This window comes from Bidens hawaiensis, unplaced genomic scaffold (assembly GCF_021521415.1).
Source record: "Bidens hawaiensis isolate Kalapana, Puna unplaced genomic scaffold, B.hawaiensis_p1.1 tig00028499_1, whole genome shotgun sequence".
Taxonomy (NCBI): domain Eukaryota; kingdom Viridiplantae; phylum Streptophyta; class Magnoliopsida; order Asterales; family Asteraceae; genus Bidens; species Bidens hawaiensis.
Window position 1 is genome coordinate 37,258 of NW_027494660.1, and position 15,546 is coordinate 52,803.

Below are 15,546 nucleotides of genomic sequence, written 5' to 3' on the forward strand. Positions count from 1 at the left end.
AACGAGTGGTTCGTTATTGGTCGGACATGAACCCGGTTTTGAGTCGGGTTTATGTCTAACATATTTGAAATGATAAGATGAAGTAAAATGTTGGAAATGTTTTATTTGGTTTTGTAAAAGTTAGTTTCTTTTTTTTCATTAACATAAAACTTTTATAACCGAACGTTAGACGAGCAGAAAAAGTGGTAGTGAAACACAACCATGACTATCAACATAAATTGACAATATGGTGATGAACACATGATGTGTTGTAGGGAAAATAATAACTTACCCGATGATGAAAAACATAAATAAAAAGAAGAAATTGAACGTTTTGACTTTCTTGGTCAAACTTGCTCTTCAGCACAAATTGGGAAGCAAGAACACAATTGAGAGAGAGAGACTTTGAGTGAGAAATGAGTTGTGATGCAAGATTTTTAGAAGTAGAGACTACTATATATAGGCCAAGAATCGTTAAAAACAAGGTCAAAACGAATTAAATTGATGGCTAGTCAAGTGACAAGTCTTAAGCAAGAGTTAATAATGAAATTAAATGGTTTGACCAACAATTGATGAAAAATAAAGATTCTATACATTTGAATATAGTCTAGGTGAATTAATGATCTTCAAAAACAACTCAAAAGACGAAACTCATGGAGAAAAGTAATGAAATTGATCAAAATAAATAAATATAATTGAATGTCATCAAAAAATATGAAATTAATCATATTTAATGAAAGAATAACAAATGAAACATAATCAAAACATAAATAAACCAAATTGATCTTGACTCAAATTTAATGCTTGAGATAACAATATTAATAAAACATCTTGACAATCATAAGCAACATAATGATCATAAATATTCAACAAATTAACCGTCTTTAATAATAACTGAATGTTCGAATTACATCGAACATTTTAAATGGATCGTGTTTAGGGTTTAAAAATTAATAAATGTTACATGATTCACAACTTTTAAAAATTCCATCCCGAAATTAAAATTAAAAATAAAGTTTCAAAGAAAACAACTATTACATGATGTTGTTTAAGAGTTTAAACAATGTTACATAATTTAATAAAAAAAAGAATCGCATTGACCTTTGAATGACCCGAAATACGCCACAAATGGGAAATATGACAAGGACACTTATATAAAGGATGTACCAGCGGCGTATCCACCATGCCCTTAGCATATTGCATTTGTCCCGTTTCCCAAAATCTTCCCAAGTTTCGAGTTATTTCACACAACCGTACTTATTATGTTTTCCGTACGAGGACTTTAATAATTACGTGTCGACCCGTAATTACCTTTATAGTCGGATGGTCCACATAATCCATCCCATTGTGTGAGTTTTAAGATATAAACAATAATTTTCAATAAATTTTTATATGAAAATTTTAGAGATCAAATCTAATAAACTACAAGAATCAAAATAAGTGTATAAATAAACCCTTGAGATAACACGAAAATGTTAGGTCGAAACCATTCAAGTTTAAACAAAATAAACGCTGTTTATAAAAGTTTTAAACAAATTAAACGAGATTTTAAAATAATAAAACTAATTGGTGAAAATATTAGAGTCATGAACATTGCGATAAATAATTGGGAATAACGGGGTTTGAGAATAACATAGTAAATAAATGGAAAAATTACAAATTTTGTCCTTTTGAAATTATAAATTATGGATTGGGTCATTTTTGAAAATGAGTTTCACTCTTTATCCTTTATATGCATATTTCACTCAATTTTTGTCCTTTGCACTAACGACCATCCAATAACCCAGTTATGTTTAAACATGTGCCATGCATGTGAGGGTAAAAGGGTAATTTCCAGACTTTATTATTATTATAATTATTATTATAAAAAGTAAAATACATTTTTGAGATTGTGGTCCTCATCATTCCCATCATCTTCAAGTCATCATCTTCATCACACAATCTTCAACCCCAACCTACCACACCATCACTCAATAAAACAATCTTTCAACCCTAACCCAACACCACCATCACTTCGACCATCATTGCCACCACCTACAGCCGCCACTAATACCACCACCACATCGACCACGATCTTCTATCTTTCATTAAATGCCCCTTTCTTCTTTCACCATTTAACCCTAACCCACCACCACACCATCACCACTACATGCCATTAACAACCACCAATCATAAACGTTGGTAACATATATGCAAATATTAGGTTAATGGCATGAATCGACTGAGAAAAAGGCCACTGTGGCTTCCGGAGACGTCATTCAGGTGGTGGAGCCAGTGGGCGACGCCGATGTCTCCAGATCTAACGCCGATTTGAGTAGCGAAATCGTGGAGGTGGAGGCTTCTAGCCCCTAGAAACTTGCTTGAGGATATGATTATGGTGTTTCGTAGGGATCTGAGGTCGCGAGGATGTTGAATAGTTCAGATCTGTGTTTGGTATATAAGAGGGGTTTGAAATGGGGTTTCTTAAAATGAGATGGTACCTGCTAATTGAAGAAGAACATGGTTTTAATTGAAGATGGTCAGAGTCTTGGTGGTAGCAATGTAAGTAGCATTTGTAGGTGGTGGTAATGGTGGTCGGAGTGGTTGAGTTAGGGTTGAAGATGGTGATTTTTTAATATGATGATTTGAAGAGGATGAGAATGATGGGGACCACAATCTCTAAAATATGATATTGATTTGATTTTTTATATAATAATAATAATAACAATACTGTAATAATAAAGATTGGAAATTACCCTTTTGCCCTCACATGCATGGCACATGCTTAAACATAACTGGGTTATTGGATGGTTTTTGTAACATCACGAAAATTTCGAGCCAAAAATTTCAAACTTCCAAAGTCAAGGAACCAATTCTGCCAAATTCCAAACTCCAAAGATAAAAATGAAAATTCTGTTTTCTGTCCTATCGCGATACGCGACGGGAAAAAAGACGAGCTCCTCGCGTACGGCGACGAGCTTGGTCAAAACATTCTACAAGGGGTCAACGGTGATACGCGATCATCAAAGGCCAACGTCATCGCGTACCGCGATGACGTGGCCTGACACCTCTAGCACAAGATATGCCACGTGTCCACACATGGCACGTCGTCCGCCACGTGTCAACACGTGCACATCGTCTGCCACGTGGCGACATGTGGCAGACCTATATAGTGACAGGCGTGGGCTATGTCGAGCTACGCGACGGGCGCCAAGGAGGCCGTCGCGTACCGCGACGGGCTTCCAGAAAATGCCTATAAATAGCAGCCTCGGGATTTCATTTCTGACACTCAAAAATCAGCTTTGCTTTCTCACTCTAACATCTCACTAGAACACAATCAAACCCTCGATCCACCTCGAAAACCGTGTCGAAATCCCACGTTTTCCGTGCCATCGTTTCCTCGAAGTTCGTACCATTTCCCTCCGACATAACCAACAAAGAAGACGTTTGTTATCTCTCAACATCATGACGACTATCCTCGTAAAGCATACCGACAAGTGGTGAAGCATTGGTGTTCATCGTTTGGCGTGCCAAAGAAAAGAGTGACGAAAGAAAGGGTTGACCAAGAAGGAAAAGAAGGTGAAGCGGCATTGGAGTGCTGCTCGAATAGTTAGGGTTTCCATAGCCAACAAAGGTAGGCATAACGTTGATGAAAATAATAATAAAATATTATAAAAGGCTTAAACCTTAAGTCGGGGTTATACTCGATACCTCGATAAAAGAAAAGAAAATATAACAAAGAATTAATAAAAGATAGATTATGAATATTAGAAATATGTATATATGTGTGTAAGTATATATATTCTTTGTTATAAATCTTATTAAAGGAATAAATAACTATTCTTAAATAATGATAGAGAATAATACGTTTCTTAGAAAGGAAGAAATGTAGGGTTTTATAATAAACTAAAGATTTATAAATTACTATTAAAACTAAAGGTTTTAAAGTAAATAGAGATTTTGAACTAAAGGATCATCGAGCTAAAGTTTATTAAATAAGACTAACGGTCTTAAGCCGGATTTTATATCCGACTAACAATTGGTTATACTCGTACTATAGGTGCGAGATAGCAACGGGAAATACCCTCGGACGGTGTTTGAAGCCGATCCAAATCAAAAGGTTAATACGCCCCAACTTTTTACAAACTTGTTTTCAAACGAGTCAAACGTGTTATATGAAAAACTTTACATGAGGCAAAGTGTCTCTAAAACATTTATAAACAAGAGTATAAATACTGGCCTCAAGCTATCGTGTACGTTTGTTTGGATCCTTACATATGTGGTGGGCACATCACACCTGGTCACAATTACGCTCGCCTGCGGGGAGTATGAGCTTGTGTATACGTATAGGCACTCAACTAGTCGAACGTTGCAGTGTTTGCTGGGGGAACCGAGTATAGAGACTTGAGGTTATGAATTGTGTTGTTTTAACTTGGCTATTCCTAAGCCACGTTGGGCCGAGACCTACGTAGTCTCGAGGGGTGATTAAGTAAAGAAAATATTTTTCGCACCAGCATTCGTTGCTGACGTATTTTCTTACATTTTGCAGGTGATCAAGGTTAGCACTTGGAATGACGAAGTGCAAGAATCCGATGGCTCGGATATTTTTGATAAATATAATATAATGTAAATGGTTATTTGTTTTGTAAAACCTAAAACAAGTAATCTTTCAAACTATATATGGGAACTTTTAAATCCCGTCTTTTGTATGTAAATGTTACATTTTAAATCCACAAGTTTTAAAGACTTCCGCTATTAAAACGTAACTCTGATTTAATTACAATTGTGGTACCAACATATGTGTCATACTCCTAGGCCGTAGTTTGGGGTGTGACAAGTGTTGGTATCAGAGCCATCGATCATAGCGAATTGGGTATTAAAAGATAATACTCAAGCTTCGATCCAAGTATACAAAAATATTTTACTTGTCTATTTGAATAGGGATAAGATTGGCTGGTAACCCTTTCTTTCCCTCTCCTCATTCTAAACCACTTGAATTTAGATGTCTTTTGAGAAATTAATGGAGTATTATGATCATGAAGCAAAAAGAGCAGGAAAATACTACAAATTCCCAAAGGATATCATGAGTAAGGATTATTTTGAATCATTCTTCAATTCCAACGAGGAACATAATCAATACCCTAAACAAAGTCCAATCTACCATCTAGATAACACTCCAAATCAAGTATACCAAGCACCAAGGCACTCGAGCTACCACCCGTCAAATTTACCCATGTATCAACCATCCGAAGTACCAACATATCATCCTTCCGAGGTTCCTACCTATCAGCCATCTGAGGTCCCGCCATACTACCCATCTGGTGTTCCGACATACCTACCACCGAATCCTCACCCTTCATACGCTTTCCTCTCCAACAGACCAATCAAGGAGGAACCAAGATCTCCCTCATCCGACTGGATGCAATGCCACTCAGATCAGCGAAGGTGGCATACCGAAACTTCTACAATGGATTCTACCAACTCCCGCCTCAACAAGGAAGGGCCATCTCACAAACCCAAAATGAGGGTGATGACGCCATATAAGCACTTCCGCATGCCCGCAATATCAAAAGATACTGCCCAATTAATGGAAGAGGAAGAGGACCCGAAGGAAGAGGGCCCAGAAGAAGAGGATCCGGAAGAAGAGGGAACAGAAGAAGACGCAGAAGAGGAATACCCAGACAATCCGAATGAGGTAATGACACCGATGGAAGGACCATACTCTCATTCAAACCCTAGTTATGGTTCTGTTAATACCTACATGCAATTTCTTCAAGAGCTCAAAGGCTAAGCAACATCAAGCTTTCCATCGTATCACGGTGAGATTCCATCAATTGAAGATCAAGCGAATGAAATCCGGGAGCAGAACGAGGTTGCCGAAGCTTTCTTCAATTATCATCCGACATGACTGCATCACCATATCCGGATCCGAAGAACCATTTCGACGTGGTCATGATGGGATACCGTGAACCAACACCCTGCTACGGATATCCCAATGACATTCCTCAGTCACAGGAGGAGCACCTGGATCGAGCCTTGCACGAGACGGACGATCTGAGAAAGAAGATAGCTATTGATGGGAAGAAAAAGAAGAAGATAGGAGTGACGCTTCTTCGAAAATGCAACAAGTTAACCAAGGTGGTAAGAAATTCATGAAAGATTGAAAAGATGAAGATGAAATTATGTTATGGGAGTTTATGTGTTAAAGTAACTTTTGTTGTGATATGTGTTATGTAATCGTATGGATAGGAATAAATATACATCAAGTATGGATGTATATGTATGTGATGTAATGATCTAGGTATATATCATATACGATACATAAATATGTTGAATAAATAAAATAATATATGTTTTAATTATTAAATTTCAGATATAAAGAATTATATTGAAAAAGAAAAGATAAAATGTCTCATCAAAGCAACAACTTGGAGGTTAATCGAATAGAAGCCGAGAAAAGAAAAGAAAAGAAAAGAAAAGGGGGAAGACCCCAAAAACAAACAAGATGAACAAATTCCTGAAAAATATAAGAATCAAATTCAACAAATGATTAAACAAGCGGTTAGAGACGAATCTGAAGCTAGATCCCAATCTAGGCAATCCAAACATTCTCGATCCGTTAAACCTTCTCAAAGATCCGTAAAATCCCGTCATAAACCATCCTATGTTGAGGAGAGTGTTCACGAATCTAATGCTGATGGTGGAATTCGTCAAGAATTTAAAAGGTTGAATATTGGAGGATGTTCGTTCAAGGACTTCAAGTATTGTGGGCCGAAAGAATTTCATGGAGACAAGGGAGCTATCACGGCTGTTAGGTGGCTCGAGGAAATGGAATCAATCGCTATAATAAGCAAGTGTTCAAAACAAAAAATGATACAATACTCTGCTCAGATGTTCAGAGGCGAGGCGTTGGAATAGTGGAACACGCTAAAATTGAGCAAGGGACGTCAAGTTCTATATAACCTCTCGTGGGAAGAATTCAAAGCAATGTTGTTGGCAAAATTTTGTCCCATGCATGAAATCGACCAAATTCAAACTAAGTTTCTAAATCATAAGGTCGTAGGGACAAATCTTCGAGAGTACAACACAAAGTTCCATGAGTATTGTCGCCTAGTTCCCCAGCTGGTTAACCCCGAGTCCAGCAAAGTCACTAGATATATTTGGGGACTGCCGCCGGAAATCTGCGACATGGTGAGATCTCATCTTCCTCAAACAGCCGACTTCGCGATGGAGTTAGATGGATATCTGATGGGCGGCCTTATCCACAACAAAGAGGAAGACAAGAAAGCAACAACAGCCAACAATCAATGGAGAACTGGTGGAAGCACCCACTTCCTGGGCAAGGGTGCAAATCAAAGTCGATCTGGGTTCAACTCAAACGCTCCATTTTGTAAGGTCTGTCGAAAGCGCCACCTAGGGCAATGCCGCCATGTTTTGTCAGCCGTTTGTGAATCATGTCAAAGACCGGGCTATACTGCTGCTGACTGTTGGAAGAAGAAGATGACATGTTATAATTGCAAGGAGATGGGGCACTTAAGTTTCGAGTGCCCGAAATATAAACCCGCGACTGGTGGTGCGGCTGGAAGTGGCCAAAACAAGAAAGGAAACGCGAGAGTCTTCATGCTCGACACAAAAAAGGCCGCTGACATGTCGGAAACCATCACCGGTACGTTTTTAGTCAACGACACCTATGCTAGAGTTTTGTTTGATTCAGTGCCAATTAAAGATTTATAGATTATAGTTTTTATAGTCTACTAAACGAACCTTTAACAAAGTTAAATAAAACTCTAAGCGTCAAGACTACTAGCGGCGAAATAGTTAGAATCTCCAAAGCCCTTGAAAACGGAAAAATTCTCTTAGCTGGTTATACTTTGCCCATTCAGTTGTTGCTTATGACTCTTGCTGGTTTTGATATTGTACTTGGTATGGATTGGTTAGCCGATAACCATGATCGTATCATTTGCAATAGCAAAACTATCGAACTTCAAGCCCCTGATAAATGAACAATTCGAATTGAAGGGGACAAAGACGCTGGCCAAGTTAGCATAGTTTCTATGATTAGGGCTAACAAATGTTTGATTCAAGGATGCTTAGCATTCATGGCCTACGTTACTGAAGAATCCAAACCAAAAGAAATCAAAGACGTTCCTATCATTTCTGAATTTTCTGATATCTTTCCTGATGAACTTCCTGGAATTCCTCCCGATCGCGAGGTAGAGTTTAGGATCGGTCTTATCCCTGGTACTCCGATCGCAAAAACTCCGTATCGCTTAGCGCCAACTAAGATGAAAGAACTAAAGAAACAACTCATCATCATGGGGAGCGCCGATACTTTTCGTCAAAAAGAAGGATGGATCTATGCGTATGTGTATCAATTGTTGTGCGTTAAACAAAGTCACAATCAAGAATCGTTATCCACTCCCTCGAATCGATGATATTTTTTACCAACTTCAAGGTGCTAGTTTCTTTTCCAAAATCGATTTCCGTTCCGGTTACCATCAACTCAAAGTCCAATCTGAAGATATTCCGAAAACTACTTTTCGAACAAGGTATGGCCATTATGAGTTCACCGTTATGCCATTTGGACTTACTAATGCGCCATCCGCGTTCATGGACATGATGAATCGTATATGCAAGCCTTACTTAGATAAATTTATTATCGTATTCATTGACGACATACTTATTTATTCTAAGTCTAAGGATGATCATGAAGTCCACCTTCGAACCTTGCTTGAAATTCTTAGAACCGAGAAGTTGTACGCCAAGTTCTCGAAATGCGAGTTCTGGTTGCACGAGGTGCAATTTCTTGGTCACATAAGCAATGTCAATGGTATTCAAGTGGACCCCGCTAAGATTGAAGCTATCTCTAAGTGGGAAGTCCCAAAGTCGCCAACTGAGATTCGAAGTTTCTTGAGATTGGCTGGCTATTATCGAAGGTTCATTGAAAATTTCTCCCGTATAGCCGTTCCCCTAACTTCCTTAACTCGTAAAAATATCAAATATGAATGGGGAACAAAACAACAAGAGGCGTTTGATATACTCAAACAAAAGCTTACCCAGGCACCTATACTGGCGTTGCCAGAAGGTACTGAAGATTTCGTTTTCTTTAATGATGCGTCTCATTCCGGCTTGGGATGTGTACTAATGCAACAAAAGAAAGTAATCGCTTACGCCTCTCGTCAACTCAAGGTTCACAAAAAGAACTATACAACTCACGATCTAGAGTTAGGCGCCATAATATTTGCACTAAAGATATGGAGGCACTATCTCTATGGAGTAAGATTTACATTGCAAACTGATCATAAAAGCTTACACATCTTCAATCAAAAAGAGCTTAACATGCACCAACGACGCTGGATGGAAACTCTCAACGACTACGACTGCGAGATCGTTTATCATGAAGGCAAAGCCAATGTTGTGGCTAACGCCTTGAGTCGTAAAGAGCATTAAAGGCCAAAAAGAGTCCGAACGTTAAGGCTATAACTTCAAGTCGATCTTTTCGAACAAATCAAACCTGCCCAAATTCAAGCGATCAATGAAAACCAAATCTCCGACGAAAAACGTAACGACACCATTGACTCGCTAGTCAAAGGTGACGATGGTATCCTTAGAATGGGAAACCGGATTTGGGTACTAATCGTTGGGGAATTGCGTGAAAAGATAATGAATGAAGCCCATAAGTCCAAATACATGATGCACCCCGGCAGTGACAAAATGTACCAAAACCTGAAGCCAAACTACTGGTGGAATGGAATGAAAAAGGACATCGCTTCGCATGTTGAGAAATGTCTAACCTGTTTAAAGGTCAAGGCTGAACACCAAAATCCTTCGGGATTGATACAGCAACCCAAACTTCCCGTATGGAAGTGGGAGTTAATAACCATGGATTTTATTTCCAAACTCCAGAAAACGACACGGCAACATAATGCCACATGGGTTATTGTGGACCGACTAACAAAGTCCGCGCACTTTATACCTATCAATAAGTCTACTCAATGGATAGACTAGCGCGAATCTATGTAAACAACATCATTGCTTTACATGGGGTACCGCTATCTATAATCTCTGATCGAGACAGTCGTTTCACGTCTCATTTCTGGAATAGCTTCCAACAAGCGCTTGGTAAGAAACTGAACCTTAGCACCGCCTGTCATCCACAAACCGATGGGCAAAGTGAAAAGACGATTCAAATGTTGGAAGACATTCTCCGAGCTTGTGTGATTGACTTAGGTGGAAGTTGGGACGACCACTTACCCCTAATGGAATTCTTGTATAACAACTGTTATCACACAAGTATTCAAGCCGTTTGTTGGTCTGAAACCGGATACAATCAGTTGTCTGGGCCTGAAATAATCCAAGGAACCACCGACAAGATCCTCCAAATCCGAGAACGACTTAAGACGGCACGAGATCGCCAAATGAGTTACGCCGATGTCCGTCGTAAGCCGTTGGAATTTAATGTTGGTGACAAAGTTCTTTTGAAAGTCTCGCCACGGAAAGGCATCATTCGCTTCGGTAAGAAAGGAAAATTAAGTCCTCGATTCGTTGGACCTTTCGAGGTACTTGAACGAATTGGTACTATTGCATAACGTCTGCGACTGCCCGAGTAAATGCAAAGAATTCATAATTCTTTCCATGTTTCGAATCTGTGCTATCGCGATACGCGACGGGAAAAAAACGAGCCCCTCGCGTACCGCGACGGGCTTGGTCAAGACATTCCAGAAGGGTCAACGGTGATACGCGATCATCAAAGGCCAACGTCATCGCGTAACTCGATGACATGGCCTGAAACCTCTAGCACAAGATCTGCCACGTGTCCACACGTGGCACACCTCCCGCCACGAGGCCACACGTGGCACGTCGTCCGCTACGTGTCAACATGTGGTACACCGTCTGCCACATGGCGACATGTGGCAAACCTATATAGTGACTGGCCTGGGCTACGTTGCGCTACGCGATGGGTGCCAAGGAGGCCGTTGCGTACCACGTCGGGCTTCTAGAAAATGCCTATAAATAGCAGCCTCGGGATTTCATTTCTCACACTCAAAAATCATCTTTGCTTTCTCACTCTAACATCTCACTAGAACTACAATCAAACCCTCGATCAAACTCGAAAACCGTGTCGAAATCCCTCGTTTTCCGTGCCATCGTTTCCTCGAAGTTCGTACCATCTCCCACCGACAAAACCAACAAAGAAGGCGTTTGTTATCTCTCAACATCATGACGACTATCCTCGTAAAGCATACCGACAAGTGGTGAAGCATTGGTGTTCATTGTTTGGCGTGCCAAAGAAAAGAGTGACGAAAGAAAGAGTTGACCAAGAAAAAAAAGAATGTGAAGTGGCATTGGAGTGCTGCTCGAATAGTTAGGGTTTCCATAAAACCAACAAAGGTAGGCATAACGTCGATGAAAATAATAATAAAATATTATAAAAGGCTTAAACCTTAAGTCGGGGTTATACTCGATATCTCGATAAAAGAAAAGAAAATATAACAAAGAATTAATAAAAGATAGATTATGAATATTTAGAAATATGTATATATGTGTGTAAGTATATATATACTTTGTTATAAATCTTATTTAAGGAATAAATAACTATTCTTAAATAATGAAACAGAAGAATACGTTTCTTAGAAAAGAAGAAACGTAGGGTTTTATAATAAACTAAAGGTGTATAAATTACTATTAAAACTCAAGGTTTTAAAGTAAAAAGAGATTTTGAACTAAAGGTTCATCGAGGTAAAGTTTATAAAATAAGACTAAACTAACAATTGGTTATACTCGTACTATAGGTGCGAGATAACAACGGGAAAGACTCTTGGACGGTGTTTGAAGCCGATCCAAATCAAAAGGTGAATACGCCCCAACTTTTTACAAACTTGTTTTCAAACGAGTCAAGCGTGTTATATGAAAAACTTTACATGAGACTAAGTGTCTCTAAAACATTTATAAACATGAGTATAAATACTGGCCTCAGGCTATCATGTACGTTTGTTTGAATCCTTACATATGTGGTGGGCACATCACACCTGGTCACAAATACGCTCGCCTGCGGGGAGTATGACCTTGTGTATACGTATAGACACTCAACTAGTCGAACGTTGCGGTGTTTGCTGGGGGCACCGAGTATAGGGACTTGAGTTTATGAATTGTGTTGTTTTAACTTGGTTATTCCTAAGCCACGTTGGGCCGAGGCCTACGTGGTCTCGAGGGGTGATTAAGTAAAGAAAATATTTGTCGCGTAAGCATATTCACCAGCATTCGTTGCAGACGTATTTTCTTAAATTTTGCAGGTGATCAAGGTTAGCACTTGGAATGACGAAGTGCAAGAATTCGATGGCTCGGATATTTTTGATAAATATAATATAATGTAAATGGTGGTTTGTTTTGTAAAACCTAAAACAAGAAATCTTTCAAACTATATACGGGAACTTTTAAATCCCGTCATTTGTATGTAAATGTTACATTTTAAATCCACAAGTTTTAAAGACTTCCGCTATTAAAACGTAACTCTGATTTACTTACAATTGTGGTACCAACATATGTGTCATACTCCTAGGCCGTAGTTTGGGGTGTGACAGTCGTTAGTGCAAAGGACAAAAATCGAGTGAAATATGCATATAAAGGATAAAGAGTGAAACTCATTTTCAAAAAGGACCAAATCCATAATTTTAATTTCAAACGGACAAAATTTGTAATTTTTTCTAAATAAATGTAAACAAAATGTAAACACATAAATCGGAAATGCATTGGAATAAGTCGGATAAATAAAACTTTAGTAATTTAGTTATCAAAATGTAAACACATAAATTCGAATGCTCTTTGGAATTAAATAGATAAATGAAACTTTAATATCGAAATATCAAAACAGTTTGAGTTCTTGGAGTCAAAACAACGTAAAACATCAATTTGAGACTTTGTTTAACGAATGAAAATTTCCAATAAAACATCGATTTGAAACTTCATTTAACGAATTAATGCTCTCAATAAAACGTCAATTTAAATAAGGGTAAGATTAACCAAGCATATATACTTGAAACTTCGAAATCAAAGTAAAACAGTGGTCTCATATTGACGAGACATTGAGAAAATGATTCGGTGAAACATTGAAGAAAACAGAACTAAAAAAATAATCAAAACTATTTGTGTAGAGGTAATATAAACTCTGCATGTACATAAACATGGTTGAAATCCAAATTTCCATTGAACGATTATGTTCATGGGGAATTCGGCCATAAAACGCGAGATTGAGATAACACACAGAAATGGAACAAAATACTACAAAAATAGCTAAACTATAAACTTCATAAATAAATCCTCGAGAGAATTTGATAAAATTACTTTGATTTTGTCCAAATAGAATAATGTATATAAAAATATATTCGTGAAGGAGGAAGAAAGGAAATATATGTATATATATAAATAAATAGCAACCAACGTAACTTGCGGTACTTGTATTTTCGAGGGTGGGTTTGAGGGATTAAGGTTATGGTGAGAGTGGTGCCATGATTTCTCAACTAAATTTGTTGGCGTTGACGAATGGGAAGAGAAAAATACTCTCTTTAAACTTCGCTTAAGTTTATGAAAATCGATTGTAACAATGCGATGTTTTTATAGTAACTTTTGAAAAGCTAAGAATTTCTTAGCTAGTGCTAAAGTTTGCGAAACCTTTATGAAATTTTTAATAAAAAATAAAAATTTGACGATGTCCTATGAAAACTTTAAAGAGAAACGCCAAATAAAATGACTAGTTTTAATAGACTTTTATAGTGATAATATAATTGCCTCAAGGGCTTAAGAGTTGTTTGAAACAATGATTTACTTTATTAAACATTTTCATTTAACCTTGAAAAATATAATATATAATGAGAATTATAGTGGTAATAATTATAATGACCATAATAGTAGTAATGATATAATAATGATAATAGCGATGATAATAATAATAATTATTATAATAATAACAATAATAATAATATTAATAATAATAATAATAATAACAACAACAATAATAGTGATAAAAATATTAGTAACCGTATGTTTGAATTAAAGTCTTTTTAAAGAACATCAACTTGATTAAATACTTGTTAATTAAATATTTTAAAATAATTTGAGGATTTGAAATTATAAGTTTAAGGCGTCCATAATATATATATATATATAGGATTGATTTCTTTTGAGAACCACTTTGAGTTTTAAGAACTCGAAAGAACTCAACGTAACAATTTTATTTTTTCGAATTTTTTACACATGTGTAATACGTAAGTGTAAGTGATGTAAAAAAAATTACGGTATTTTTTACACACCGAATCGAATTTTTACACATGTGTAACTAACGTTAAAACTTGTGTAATTATCAAAAATACTTATTCTCTCTCCTGCTCTATTTTTTAATTAAATTTAATCTCAGCCACATATTTCATAGCATTTAATTAAATGTGTGGTTCAAAATTGAGTTCTTAAAGTTCTTAAAACTAACCATGGTTCTCAAAATAACCCTCCCATATATATATATATATATATATATATATACTGAATGCGAAGAAACCTTCATAATTTTTTTTAAAATAATAGAAATAAGTATGTTTTGACGAGTATTAAGGGACTAAGTAGTGGTGCAGGGCTACGAGTGAGCTTCAAATGGTTAGAGGATGCGTTTTAAGGTATTGCATTGGGGAAACAAGTTAGGCCTTCCTAAGCATATGGTGTGTTTGGGTCACTACAATGGTAGCAAGCTTGGAGCACGAGCATAGGACATATGGTTGAGATAAATGGTTGGGTAATAAGTCGTGGAAATAAATGGGTGATGTTGGGTACGTATAAGTTATTGACAAGAGGTGGTGGTTGAATCGACCACAATTGTATGGTAATAGAGTGGTGGAATTTACACATCTTAGACAAAGGGTGTGCTCTCGTGTAAGGCTTTTTGTTGGGGTATGTTTGAGTTTCCATGAGTAGTTTTGGGTTTTGAATTGGTTCAAGCATAGTTTTAGATTTACTGTTATGGTTGGTATGAGTTTTGATGGATTTTGTGTCATGGTTGGGATCACGACGACCAATAGTGATAATATGAGTTGTCATTTTGTGAGTTAAGTTCAGAGGGTGACGTCGAGGGAAACGAGAAGGTATGGTGCGAAGCGTGAATGATTCACGTGACATGGGTCGTAAATATGAAATTCGTTTTAACGACCAAAAGAAAAATCAAAATCAATCTATATAAATCTTTAAAGAAAACAAGTAAAGAAATAAAATCGAATGAAACAAAATTCAAAATCTAAATTGAACAGTTCATTTGCATAAAAAAACAAATCTCACAAATTTTTGAATAACATGGAGAATATATCAAACTTAGTATAAGTAATAAAATCGAATTGAAATTCTACACCATAATAGTAAATTAATATAATATAACATAATCGAACTGAAACTCGACTATTCATGTATCACCATGACTTTTCGAAGTTTTAAATTTTAAATTGTAATAATAAATGAATATATATAAAAAAGATAATCAAATTGAAACTCGACAATTCATTTATCACCATGAGTTTTCGAAGTTTCAATTTTAAATCGTAATAATAAATAATG